The 12,551-nt window shown below is 44.6% G+C and overlaps 1 pseudogene; it reads right to left on the reverse strand.

Annotated features, from left to right (window-relative positions):
- Positions 1-2,548: 2,548 nt before the first annotated feature.
- On the reverse strand, positions 2,549-4,393 carry LOC149440233 (proteinase-activated receptor 1 pseudogene; annotated as a pseudogene).
- Positions 4,394-12,551: the final 8,158 nt, after the last annotated feature.

Genomic DNA, 12,551 nt, shown 5'->3' on the forward strand with positions numbered 1-12,551 from the left:
ATTTGTGGGGGAAAAAAATATGTAAATTTCATTTATGTACCGTATTGCATGACCGCGCAATTGTCTGTTAAACTAGCGCAGCGCTGTATAGCAGAAAAATGGCGTAAATTGCAGTATCTATACCATAGTTTGTAGACGCTATAACTGTCACACAAAGCAATCAATATACACTTATTGGGATTTTTTTTACCAAAAACATGGAGCAGAATACATTTTGGCCTAAATTTATAACCAACTTTGAGTTTACTATATATTTTTTATAGCTGAAAGTAAAAAATAGTGTTTTTCTTCAAAATTTTGGGCCTTTTTTTGTTTATAGCGTGAAAAATAAAAAGCGCACAGGTGATCAAATTACACCGAAAGAAAGCTCTATTTGTGTGAAAAAAAGGACGTAAATTTTGTTTGGGTGCAGCATTGCATGACCGCGCAATTATCAGTTGAATTAGTGCAGCGCCGAGTAGCAAAAAGAGGCGTGGTCATTAAGGGGGGTAAATCCTCTGGAGCTCAAGTGGTTAAATTGGTTTTCAATGCATTCCTATGGGAAACCGCATTTCGGTTTAAAACATTTTCACAATATGAAAAGTCCCGCAGAATGCATTAAGTTCGTAAAACGAGGTACGCCTGTACAGGTCTTAGGTGGAGGTGGGGTAGGCTTCCCTGAATCTAGGAAAGTTGCAATATATGATCTCCCAACTAAATATCATTTGACATTTTAACACATTCCCCTACGAAATTGCACAAGTAACACATATAACAAGAGACATTCATTTCCGTTATTTTGGAAGACATTATCCCCTTGACCATGACCCAGACTGAAATGACTCGCTGTACAACATACAGGGACAAACCATCTCTCCACAGACTGCGCAACAACACATTCCAAGGACATTCTAACAACACGTTCAAAGGACATTTTAGCAAGATATTCTAAGGACTGTCACTAATGGGGACTGTCACTAATGGGGACTGTCACAAATGGGGGCTGTCACTAATGGGGACTGTCACTAATGGGGACTGTCACTAATGGGGACTGTCACGAATGGGGACTGTCACGAATGGGGGCTGTCACGAATGGGGGCTGTCACGAATGGGGGCTGTCACGAATGGGGGCTGTCACAAATGGTTGAGATTGTGGATCCCCTGTGCAGCCTGTATGCTGGATGGCAACGTTATCAGATAGCACACCCATCCTAGCCAGTGGTGTATTTAGGGGTCGTGCTGCCCTTGGCAGCACAAAAAATTGCCCCCCACAGAGAGAGACTGACATTGACCAACAACACCCCAGCTCCCCACCCAAGAAAGCCTTCCACTATCACTGCCCCCCATACACCAGTCGTCATCCCCCACAGCAAGAGAGAGATAGACACTAACCTTCTTTCACAACTCTGGACATCCCCGGGAATAAGAGTTGGGTTGTGCATACACCGCCATGAAACCCGCAGCCTCTCTCGGAACACACCAGGTCTCCATGCCGCGTGTGTCCCTTCTTCAATCCCTTCTTCCAAGGGGCAGTGCTGCCCCCCTGAAATATGCCACCCTAGGCAAATGCCTTGTTTGCCTTGTGGTAAATACACCTCTGATCCTAGCTACAGCTGATCTAGGAGGACAGGGAAGCAATGAGATAAGGGTCTTCGAAAGCACAGAATACCGGACTCACAGGAATAACAGGAGTATTAGGCTCCCCATGCACACTGGGGGGGGGGGGGGTTTAATAATGCTGGTAACGGTAGCTGTGTAAAGTCACATTTTTCAGCTTTTTTTATCGTTTTTGCATTAGCGTTTTTTTCCGCATTTAGCTGTTTTCCCACGTTTTTCCGTGTTTGTGGTTTTTAGCATCTTTTAGGTGTTTTTGGTAAAAAAAATCCAAATACGCAGTTTTGTGGCATTTTACCATGTTATGACTCATTTTTCAGCGTTAGAACATTTTTACAGCTAAAAAAACTAGTCCTGGGCTTTTTTTTTCAGCCAAAAACTGTCCCTGCCAAAAAACGTTGATTTCAGTCTATGTGTGTATGGACACTTGGAGAACATGCTGTGGGTTTTACTGGCTGTAGAAAAAAAACATCAAAAGCCAAAAACAGCCGCTGTAAAAACTAGTGTACCCCAGATGTACTGAGGGTACACTAGGAATCTTCTCAGGAAGCCAAGAACACAAAGATGCACTGGGGGTACACTAGGAATCCTCTCAGGAAGCCAAGAACACAAAGATGCACTGGAGGTATACTAGGAATCTTCTCAGGAATCCAAGGACACAAAGATGCACTGGGGGTACACTAGGAAACTTCTCAGGAAGTCAGGGACACGAGGAAGCACTGGGGGTACACTAGTAATCTTCTCAGAATGAAGGAAGCACTGGGTGTACACTAGGAATCTTCTCAGGAATCCAAGAACACAAACATGCACTGGGGGTACACTAGGAATCCTCTCAGGAAGCCAAGAACACAAAGATGCACTGGGGGTATACTAGGAATCTTCTCAGGAATCCAAGGACACAAAGATGCACTCGGGGTACACTATGAAACTTCTCAGGAAATCAGGGACATGAGGAAGCACTGGGGGTACACTAGTAATCATCTCAGAATGAAGGAAGCACTGGGTGTACACTAGGAATCTTCTCAGGAAGCCAAGGACACAAAGATGCACTGGGCGTACACTAGGAAACTTCTCAGGAAGTCAGGGACACGAGGAAGCACTGGGGGTACACTAGTAATCATCTCAGAATGAAGGAAGCACTGGGTGTACACTAGGAATCTTCTCAGGAAGCCAAGAACACAAAGATACACTGGGGGCAGGGGCGGACTGACCATTTGGAAACTAGGGCACTGCCCGAGGGCCCGGGGTCAGTAGGGGCCCCATGAGATACCCTTTGTACCTTTTTCATAGGCTTTTTTGAGTTTGGGCAAGGACACGGGGGCCCCATGATCCCCTATTGCCCGGGGGCCCCATGAGTTGTCAGTCCGCCCATGACTGGGGGTATACTAGAAATCTTCTCAGGAATCCAAGGACACAAACATGCACTGGGGGTACACTAGGAATCTTCTCAGGAATCCAAGGACACAAAGCTGCATTGAAGGTACAGTAAGCATCTTCTCAAAATGAAGGAAGCACTGGAGGTACACTAGGAATCTTCTTGGAAATCACTGGCATGGTCTGGCACTAGGAACACTAACTGTTGCTCAGGCAAACCTTGAATAAATAAGTCCAGCTTATAGAATGAGATGACCTGGCTGGGCTGGGCAAAAATATGACAAGAACATTCTAACAGCATCTTTCTGCAAAGTAATTTCCAGCAAGTAAGCGTGTTATATAAAGAACCCAACATCGGCAAATACTGTAAGCGCTTAATATGTAACCATTAGTAAATCATATACTGTATCAGTTATTTCTCTTCATAAAGGGGATCACTTTCTGGAAATGTTACATAAACCGAGAAGTTTCAGAAGATTTGTCGGTACTTCTCTGCATCTTGTCTTTTTGGACAAGGACCCGATGCTGGTTTACTGGTGTTTTATGTTCTCTCCTACACCCCAGCAGGCTATACACGTGTCTCTGCCATTGAGAGGATGCATAGTAATAGATAAGAGGATCCACACAACAACTGACACTGCCCATACTGACAGAGACGATGTAGACGATGTACAAGAAGTTACTGGCTCGTTTATAGACCTGCAGGAAATGCATCAACCAAATAACATTGGCTGGGCCAAAGCAGAGGATAGACACACACAGCACAACCACAGACAGGAGGATGGCTCGGGATCTCTTCTGGGCGCCCTTAATGCTCGGGGTGCTGAGGCTGCAGACAATTCCAATGTAACAGAAGGCCATAATAGTTAAAGGTAAGAAATATAAAAATGCGATATAAAAGGGGAAATAATAGTAAACATAAAACTTGTAAAAAGAATCGGCATCCTGGACATCAGAGCAAGTTGTGATCTTCAGGATTGGAAATTTTTGGGTTTGTTGCCTAATGAGAAGCGGCACCGTGCTGACCATCGATATCACCCAGATGCAGCAACACACCAGCCAGGCTCGTCTCACTGTGCGCCAGGGAAGGGACTGGACCGGGTAGACTAGAGCCAGGAACCTATCCACACTGATACTCGTCATCAGCAGAATGGATCCACGCATGTTACTATAAAATGCAGCAGTGACAAATTGGCACATCCCTTCCCCCATAAGCCAGTTACTTCCTAAGAATCGGTACACAATGTGGAATGGAAGAATACTAACAAAGAGAACATCGGCAGCGGCTAGGTTCAGCAGGTACACCACTGCCGGCTTCTTCACCTTCACCTTCACCAAGAACATGATGATCGCCATTATATTGAGCGGAAGAGCCACAAGGAGAACTATAGTATAGATGGAGGGCACAAGCTTTTTCAGCCACCAGCTGTTCAGATACTTTTTCAATGGAAATATGTAGATTTGTTGGGTTGAGTTCCTGTTAGGTTCTTTATCTGAAACCACAAAATATGAGCTGAAGTCATTGTACGAGAAACATTTTGCAGTATTTTTCACATTACAACAAATAGGATGACAGCTTCGGATCTCCCATGTGCTCCCTTTATGTTAAGTGCGCTAAGATCTGATGATGATTCCATTGTAAGAGGATGGAAACAGAAGATCTCAGGGTTTATGCTTCGACTCTAGGAGATTGGACACTAGGAATCTTCTCAGGAAGCCAGGGGCACAAGGAAGCACTGGGGGTACACTAGAGATCTTCTCAGAATGAAGGAAGCACTGGGGGTACACTATGAATCTTTCCAGGAAGCCAAGGACACAAAGAAGCACTTGGGGTACACTAGGAATCTTCTCAGGAAGCCAGGGACACAAAAACTCACTGGGGGTACACTAGGAATCTTCTCAGGAAGCCAAGGACACAAAAAGCACTGAGGGTACACTAGGAATCCCCTCAGGAAGTCAAGAACACAAAGATGCACAGGGGGGTACACTGGGAATCTTCTCAGGAAGCCAGGGATATGAGGAAACACTGGGAGTACACTAGGAATCTTCTCAGGAAGCCAATGACACAAGCACTGGGTATAAGCTAGGAATCCTCTCAGGAAGCCAAGGACACAAGGAAGCACTGGGGATACACTAGGAATATTCTCAGGATGAAGGATGCACTGGAGGTACACTAGGAATCTTCTCAGGAAGCCAGGGACATTAGGAAGCAGGAAGCTTGGGGTTTATGCTTCAGCTCTAGGAGACTGGACACTAGGCAAACCAAAAGACACAACAGACCTCTGAGTATATGCTTCAGCTCTAGGAGACTGGACACTAGGCAAACCAAAAGACACAGCAGACCTCTGGGTATATACTTCAGCTCCAGAAGTTTGGACACTTGGCAAACCAAAATACACAACAGACCTCTGGGTATATGCTTCAGCTCCAGAAGTTTGGACACTAGGCAAACCAAAAGGAACAGCAGTTCTCTGGGTTTATGCTTCAGCTCTAGGACACTGAACACTAGGCAAACCAAAAGACACAGCAGACCTCTGGGTACATGCTTCAGCTCCAAACGTTTGGACACTAGGCAAACCAAAAGGCACAGCAGATCTCTGGGTATATGCTCCAGCTTGAGGAGATTGGACACTAGGCAAACCAAAATACACAACAGACCTCTGGGTATATGCTTCAGCTCCAGAAGTTTAGACACTAGGCAAACCAAAAGGCACAGCAGATCTCTGGGTATATGCTTCGGCTCTAGCAGGATGGATACTGGGCAAACCATAATGCACAGCTGCGTCTAGTGGCTACTACCTTTGCTAATAGGAAGCAATCCCAGGAAGAGCAAGTATTAAAGAAGATGACAATAAAACAACACTACCTTTGGAAAAACACTTTTAACTAAAGCAGACCTATCCATTAAAATGGTGGGCAGGATCCATGTCCCCCAATGGACTACTGAAAAAAAGCATAAGTTACATGTTGGATGCTGGGATGGGTTTTCAAGATCAAGGGGTCCAGTAAGATACTAATATTAATATCAGCAGATGGGTTAGCCCTCTGTTTATGGGGTTCAGCATGAAACTTGGGGATCTGTTTATAATTTCTTGATCAAACATGACAAGCATTCATCTGGCCCTGACCAGTTCTGACCTTATTTAGATTGATACAGTGATTTCCTATGATCTTTAGCTCCATCTAGTGGTCATAATATGTTTTTTTATATATACAGTAATTATTAAGTTTCTTAATCCGTTGATGATTAAGGATGGGCTCAGGTGTGTTTAAACTCACCTGAGCTGTCTGGCCAGAAAGTTGTCAAAGTCAACAGCCGATCATGGGAAGTGTAGGTATTCCCCACCCTGCAGCCGCATGTATACAATGGGTGTGCTATAGGCTGGAGAATGCCTTCACTGCCCATGATTGGCTCCATCCAGACCCATATGTCTCTTTCTTTATGTAGGAGTACACAGCCCACCAACCATTTGAATGGCCTATGACTGTTTGACAGCTTTGACAACTTCCTAGAAGGAGAGCTCAGATGGGTTTGGATTCATCCCTGAACACGCCTGGTGACATCCCATTAGCCAGAGTCTAACTTCCAGTCACTGCTCTTTGCTCTCCCCCCTGCTTTGGATTGGAGTGCTGGGCTGTGAAGGAGAAGGGAGCTGCTGGCTCAGGCTCTCAGTGGATCACTTAGAGGCTGAGCCAGGTGCCGCTCAAGACCCTGGAGTGGATCCTGACATTAAAGTCAGGATCAGGGGCGGGCTGACAACTCATGGGGCCCCCGGGCAATAGGGGATCGTGGGGCCCCTGTGTCCTTGCCCAAACTCAAAAAAGCCTATGAAAAAGGTACCAGGGGCATCTCATGGGGCCCCCTACTGACCCCAGGCCCTCGGGCAGTGCCCGAGTTTCCAAATAGTCAGTCCGCCCCTGTTCAGGATATTTCCCCAGCCTGGACCAGCTGAGTGACGCTACAGGGTCACAGGATCCACCGGAGAAGTACAGCCAAAAGAGTTTTGGCTATACTTCTCCTTTAAGTTATATTTTTGCTACAGAATAAAGGAAACATTAAAAAACTTTTAATAATGAAGCTCCTTACCTGGATAGGCCATGGCCGCTGAAAATAAGAGAGAAGGCACAGAGTTAGGTTTGATCTTCCATCAATATAAAAGTCACTTCATACAGATAATGAGGAGCGTAGAGCTCCAGCAACCAATCAGATCTCAGCTTACTGTGGTCACATGGTAGAAGATATGATTTTTGTCACCTCTCACTTACTATCTCTGTGGGACAAATTGAAGATTCGCTACCTTCTCCAGTCATTACATAACCCCTTGCTATCGTATCTCAAGAACCCAGCTTTTCCCCCAGCATGGTCATCGCCTAGCTCGTTCAAATTATGGACCTCCACAAAACTTTCTCCGTACCCATCATTTCTTGCAAAGGAACAAATTCAAATCCTTTGCCTCATTACAAGAAACACATAGCCTCCCAGCTTCGGAAATATTTCGATATTTACAATTACAACACTTTTATGGTCCCTACACTATAACATCTAACCAAACTAATACTATGTCTCCCTTTGAACGGGCCAGTCATAAAGATCCCCATAGACGCAGCCTCATTTCATGCTTGTATTCCCTTTTTACAACTTCGACCACCGCATCCCCCCTATATATACCCGCAGGTGGGAAACGGATCTAAATAGACAACTAGATCCCTCTGATTGGGACCACATCTGGGTCAACACAAAATCATCGTCACAGAATATTGTAGCCTTGGAAACCAACTATAAAGTTTTATTTTTATTTTTTTCTATTTTTTTTATTTTATTTGATTCGTTGTATAATCTGAGGACCGTCTCTATCAGTGGTGGTCGAATTTCCTGGCATCATCAAAGGGCCAACCATAATATGCAGAAGCCATTGCAAGATAAGAGATACAGTATACAGTGAGGAACAGAAGTATTTGAACCCCCTGCAATTTTGCAAGTTCTCCCACTTAGAAATCATGGAGGGGTCTGACATTCACATTGTAGGTGCATTCCCACTCTGAGAGACAGAATTAAAAAATAAATTCAGGAAATCCCATTGTATGATTTGTAAAGAATGTATTTGTCTCGCACTGCTGAACAGAAGTATTTGAACCCCCTGCGATTTTGCAAGTTCTCCCACTTCTCCATCATGGAGGGTCTGACATTCACATTGCAGGGGATTCCCACTCTGAGGACAGAATTCAGGAAATCCCATTGTATGATTTGTAAAGAATGTATTTGTCTCGCACGGCTGAACAGAAGGATTTGAACCCCTGAGAAACAGCAAGAATTCTGGCTCTCAAAGACCTGTTACTGCGCCTTTAAAAAGTCCCCCTCTACTCCACTCATTCATCTCACTTAGTAGCACCTGTCTGAGCTCTTTAAAGACACCTGTCCACCTCACAGTCAGTCAGACGCCAACCACTACCATGGGCAAGACCAAAGAGCTGTCAAAAGACACCAGAGACAAAATTGTGGACCTCCACAAGGCTGGAAAGGGCTAAGGGGCAATTGCCAAGCAGCTTGGTGAAAATAGATCAACTGTTGGAGCAATTGTTAGAAAATTGAAGAGGCTAAAGACAACTGTCAGTCTCCCTTTGGACTGGGGCTCCATGCAAGATGTCACCTCGTGGGGTATCACTGATGATACGAAAGGTGAGGAATCAGCCCAGAACTACAAGGGAGGAGCTGGTCAATGACATGAAGAGAGCTGGGACCACAGTTTCAAAGGTCACTGTCGGTAGAACACTACGCCATCATGGTTTCCAATCATGCATTGCACAGAAGGTTCCCCTGCTCCAGTCATCACATGTCCAGGCCCGTCTGAAGGTTGCCAATGACCATCTGGATGACCCAGAGGAGACATGGGAGAAAGTCATGTGGTCAGATGAGACCAAAGGAGAACTTTTTGGTCTAAACTTCACTCGTCGTGTTTGGAGGAAATAAAAGGATGAGTTGCATCCCAAGAACACCATCCCTACTGTGAAGCATGGGGATGATAACATCATGCTTTGGGGGTGCTTTTCTGCGAAGGGGACAGGACGACTGCACTGTATTAAAGAGAGAATGAATGGGGCCATTTATTGTGAGATTTTCAGCAACAACCTCCTTCCTTCAGTCAGAGCATTGAAGATGGGTCGTGGCTGGGTCTTCCAACATGACAACGACCCGAAGCACACAGCCAGGAGAACCAAGGAGTGACTCTGTAAGAAGCATATCAAGGTTCTAGAGTGGCCTAGCCAGTCTCCACACCTAAATCCAATAGAACATCTTTGGAGGGAGCTGAAACTCCGTGTTGCTCAGCGACAGCCCCGAAACATGACAGATCTAGAGGAGATCGGTGTGGAGGAGGGGCCAAAATCCCTGTTGCAGTGCAAACCTGGCCAAGGACTACAGGAAACGTCTGACCTCTGTAATTGCAGACAAAGGCTTCTGTACCAAATATTAACACGGATCTTCTCAGGGGTTCAAATACTTCTGTTCAGCCGTGCGAGACAAATACATTCTTTACAAATCATACAATGTGATTTCCTGAATTCTGTCCTCAGAGTGGGAATCCCCTGCAATGTGAATGTCAGACCCTCCATGATGGAGAAGTGGGAGAACTTGCAAAATTGCAGGGGGTTCAAATCCTTCTGTTCCTCACTGTATGAGACTGCTAAGATCTCAGCTAGTACACCTCTTGCTAAATGCTCCCACTATGAACAGAAATCTCAATAGTACGGGGAATCTCAATAGTACGGGAAATCTCAAAAGTACGGGAAATCTCAATAGTACGGGAAATCTCAATAGTACGGGAAATCTCAATAGTACGGGAAATCTCAATAGTACGGGAAATCTCAATAGTAAGGGAAATCTCAATAGTACGGGGAATCTCAATAGTAGGGGAAATCTCAATAGTAGGGGAAATCTCAATAGTACGGGGAATCTCAATAGTACGGGAAATCTCAATAGTACGGGAAATCTCAATAGTAGGGGAAATCTCAATAGTACGGGGAATCTCAATAGTACGGGAAATCTCAATAGTAAGGGAAATCTCAATAGTACGGGGAATCTCAATAGTAGGGGAAATCTCAATAGTAGGGGAAATCTCAATAGTACGGGGAATCTCAATAGTACGGGAAATCTCAATAGTACGGGAAATCTCAATAGTACGGGAAATCTCAATAGTACGGGAAATCTCAATAGTACGGGAAATCTCAATAGTAAGGGAAATCTCAATAGTACGGGGAATCTCAATAGTAGGGGAAATCTCAATAGTAGGGGAAATCTCAATAGTACGGGGAATCTCAATAGTACGGGAAATCTCAATAGTACGGGAAATCTCAATAGTAGGGGAAATCTCAATAGTACGGGGAATCTCAATAGTACGGGAAATCTCAATAGTAAGGGAAATCTCAATAGTACGGGGAATCTCAATAGTAGGGGAAATCTCAATAGTAGGGGAAATCTCAATAGTACGGGGAATCTCAATAGTACGGGAAATCTCAATAGTACGGGAAATCTCAATAGTACGGGAAATCTCAATAGTAAGGGAAATCTTAATAGTACGGGAAATCCCAATAGTAAGGGAAATCTTAATAGTACGGGAAATCTCAATAGTACGGGAAATCTCAATAGTAAGGGAAATCTCAATAGTAAGGGAAATCTCAATAGTACGGGAAATCTCAATAGTACGGGAAATATCAATAGTACGGGAAATATCAATAGTACGGGAAATCTCAATAGTAAGGGAAATCTCAATAGTGCGGGAGATCTCAATAGTACGGGAAATCTCAATAGTACGGGAGATCTCAATAGTACGGGAGATCTCAATAGTACGGGAGATCTCAATAGTAAGGGAGATCTCAATAGTACGGGAGATCTCAATAGTACGGGAAATCTCAATAGTACGGGAAATCTCAATAGTACGGGAGATCTCAATAGTACGGGAAATCTCAATAGTAAGGGAGATCTCAATAGTACGGGAGATCTCAATAGTAAGGGAGATCTCAATAGTAAGGGAAATCTCAATAGTAAGGGAAATCTCAATAGTACGGGAAATCTCAATAGTACGGGAGATCTCAATAGTAAGGGAAATCTCAATAGTACGGGAGATCTCAATAGTAAGGGAAATCTCAATAGTACGGGAGATCTCAATAGTACGGGAAATCTCAATAGTAAAGGATCAGAAGCAAAAAAAATAACATAAAAGTGAAAGAACAGCACAGAAAAAGTAAGAAAAAGTGCAGAAACAAAGAAACAAACCAAATCAATGTAACAATATAGAAGGCTGTGCCCCCTGCTGGCTGCTGTCAGAGCCATATAATTTAAAGCCAAGGGAAGCTGCCCCCAGGCTCCTCCTCACCTTTGATGTGTCACATGATACAAAATGAAGGGGGAGCCTTGGAGATAAAATCCCCCCAGCATTCTGCTGTGCTGTACATGAGGTCTGTACATTCATCGAAGGAGGGGGAATTGGGACATGATGGCATGGGAGGCAAAGTTTTTGTATTGGGGGATTTGTGTTGGGAGGAAGAATTTGGGCTGAAAGGGGGGATTTTGAGGGAAGATGATTTGGGCTGGGAAGGGGATTTTAAGGGAAGATTTGTGCTGGGAGGAGGATTTTGAGGAAAGATTTGTGCTGGGAATGGGGTATTTTGAGGGAAGATTATTTGTGCTGGAAGGGAGGATTTGGAGGAAAGATGATTTTTGCTGGCAGGAGGGAATTTCAGGGAAGATTTGAGCGGAGAGGGCAGATTTTTGAGGGAAGATGATTTGTGCTGGGTGGGGGTAATTTGAGGGATGATGATTTCTGTTGGAAGGGAGGATTTTGAGAAAAGATGATTTGTGCTGGGAGGGGGGATTTTGAGGGAAGATCTGTGCCGAGAGGGGGGATTTTGAGGGAATATTATTTGTACTGGAAGGGGGAATTTGAGAAAAGATGATTTGTGCTGGAAGGGAGGATTTGGAGGAAAGATGATTTTTGCTGGCAGGGGGGAATTTCAGGGAAGATTTGAGCGGAGAGGGCAGGTTTTTGAGGGAAGATGATTTGTGCTGGGTGGGGGTAATTTGAGGGAAGATCTGTGCTGAGAGGGGGGATTTTGAGGGAATATTATTTGTACTGGAAGGGGGAATTTGAGAAAAGATTATTTGTGCTGGGAGGGGGATTTTGAGGAAAGATTTGTGCTGGGAGGGGGATTTTAAGGGAAGATTTGTGCTTGGAGGGGGGATTTTGAGGGAAGATTATTTGTGCTGGAAGGGGGATTTTGAGGGAAGATTTGGGCTGAGAAGGGCATTTTGAGAGATTATTTGTGCTGGAAGGGAGGATCTTGATGAAAGATGATTTGTGCTGGGAGGGGGAAGATTTTGAGGGAAGATTTGTGCTGGGAGGACAGATTTTGAGGGAAGTTGATTTGTGCTGGGAGGGTGGGGTTTGAGGGAAGATTTGTGCTGGGAGGGGGGATTCTGAGGGATTATGTGTGCTGAAAGAGGAAGATGATTATTGTTGATAAGGTACCCTGGTAGGATTTCAGCACTCAGACAATCCAGCCTGCTGATCCTGGCACTTTTGGAGTACAAC

The sequence above is a fragment of the Staurois parvus genome, unplaced genomic scaffold (genome assembly GCF_062004578.1).
Source record: "Staurois parvus isolate SC_StPar_1 unplaced genomic scaffold, SC_StPar_1.0 ptg001108l, whole genome shotgun sequence".
NCBI classification, from domain to species: domain Eukaryota; kingdom Metazoa; phylum Chordata; class Amphibia; order Anura; family Ranidae; genus Staurois; species Staurois parvus.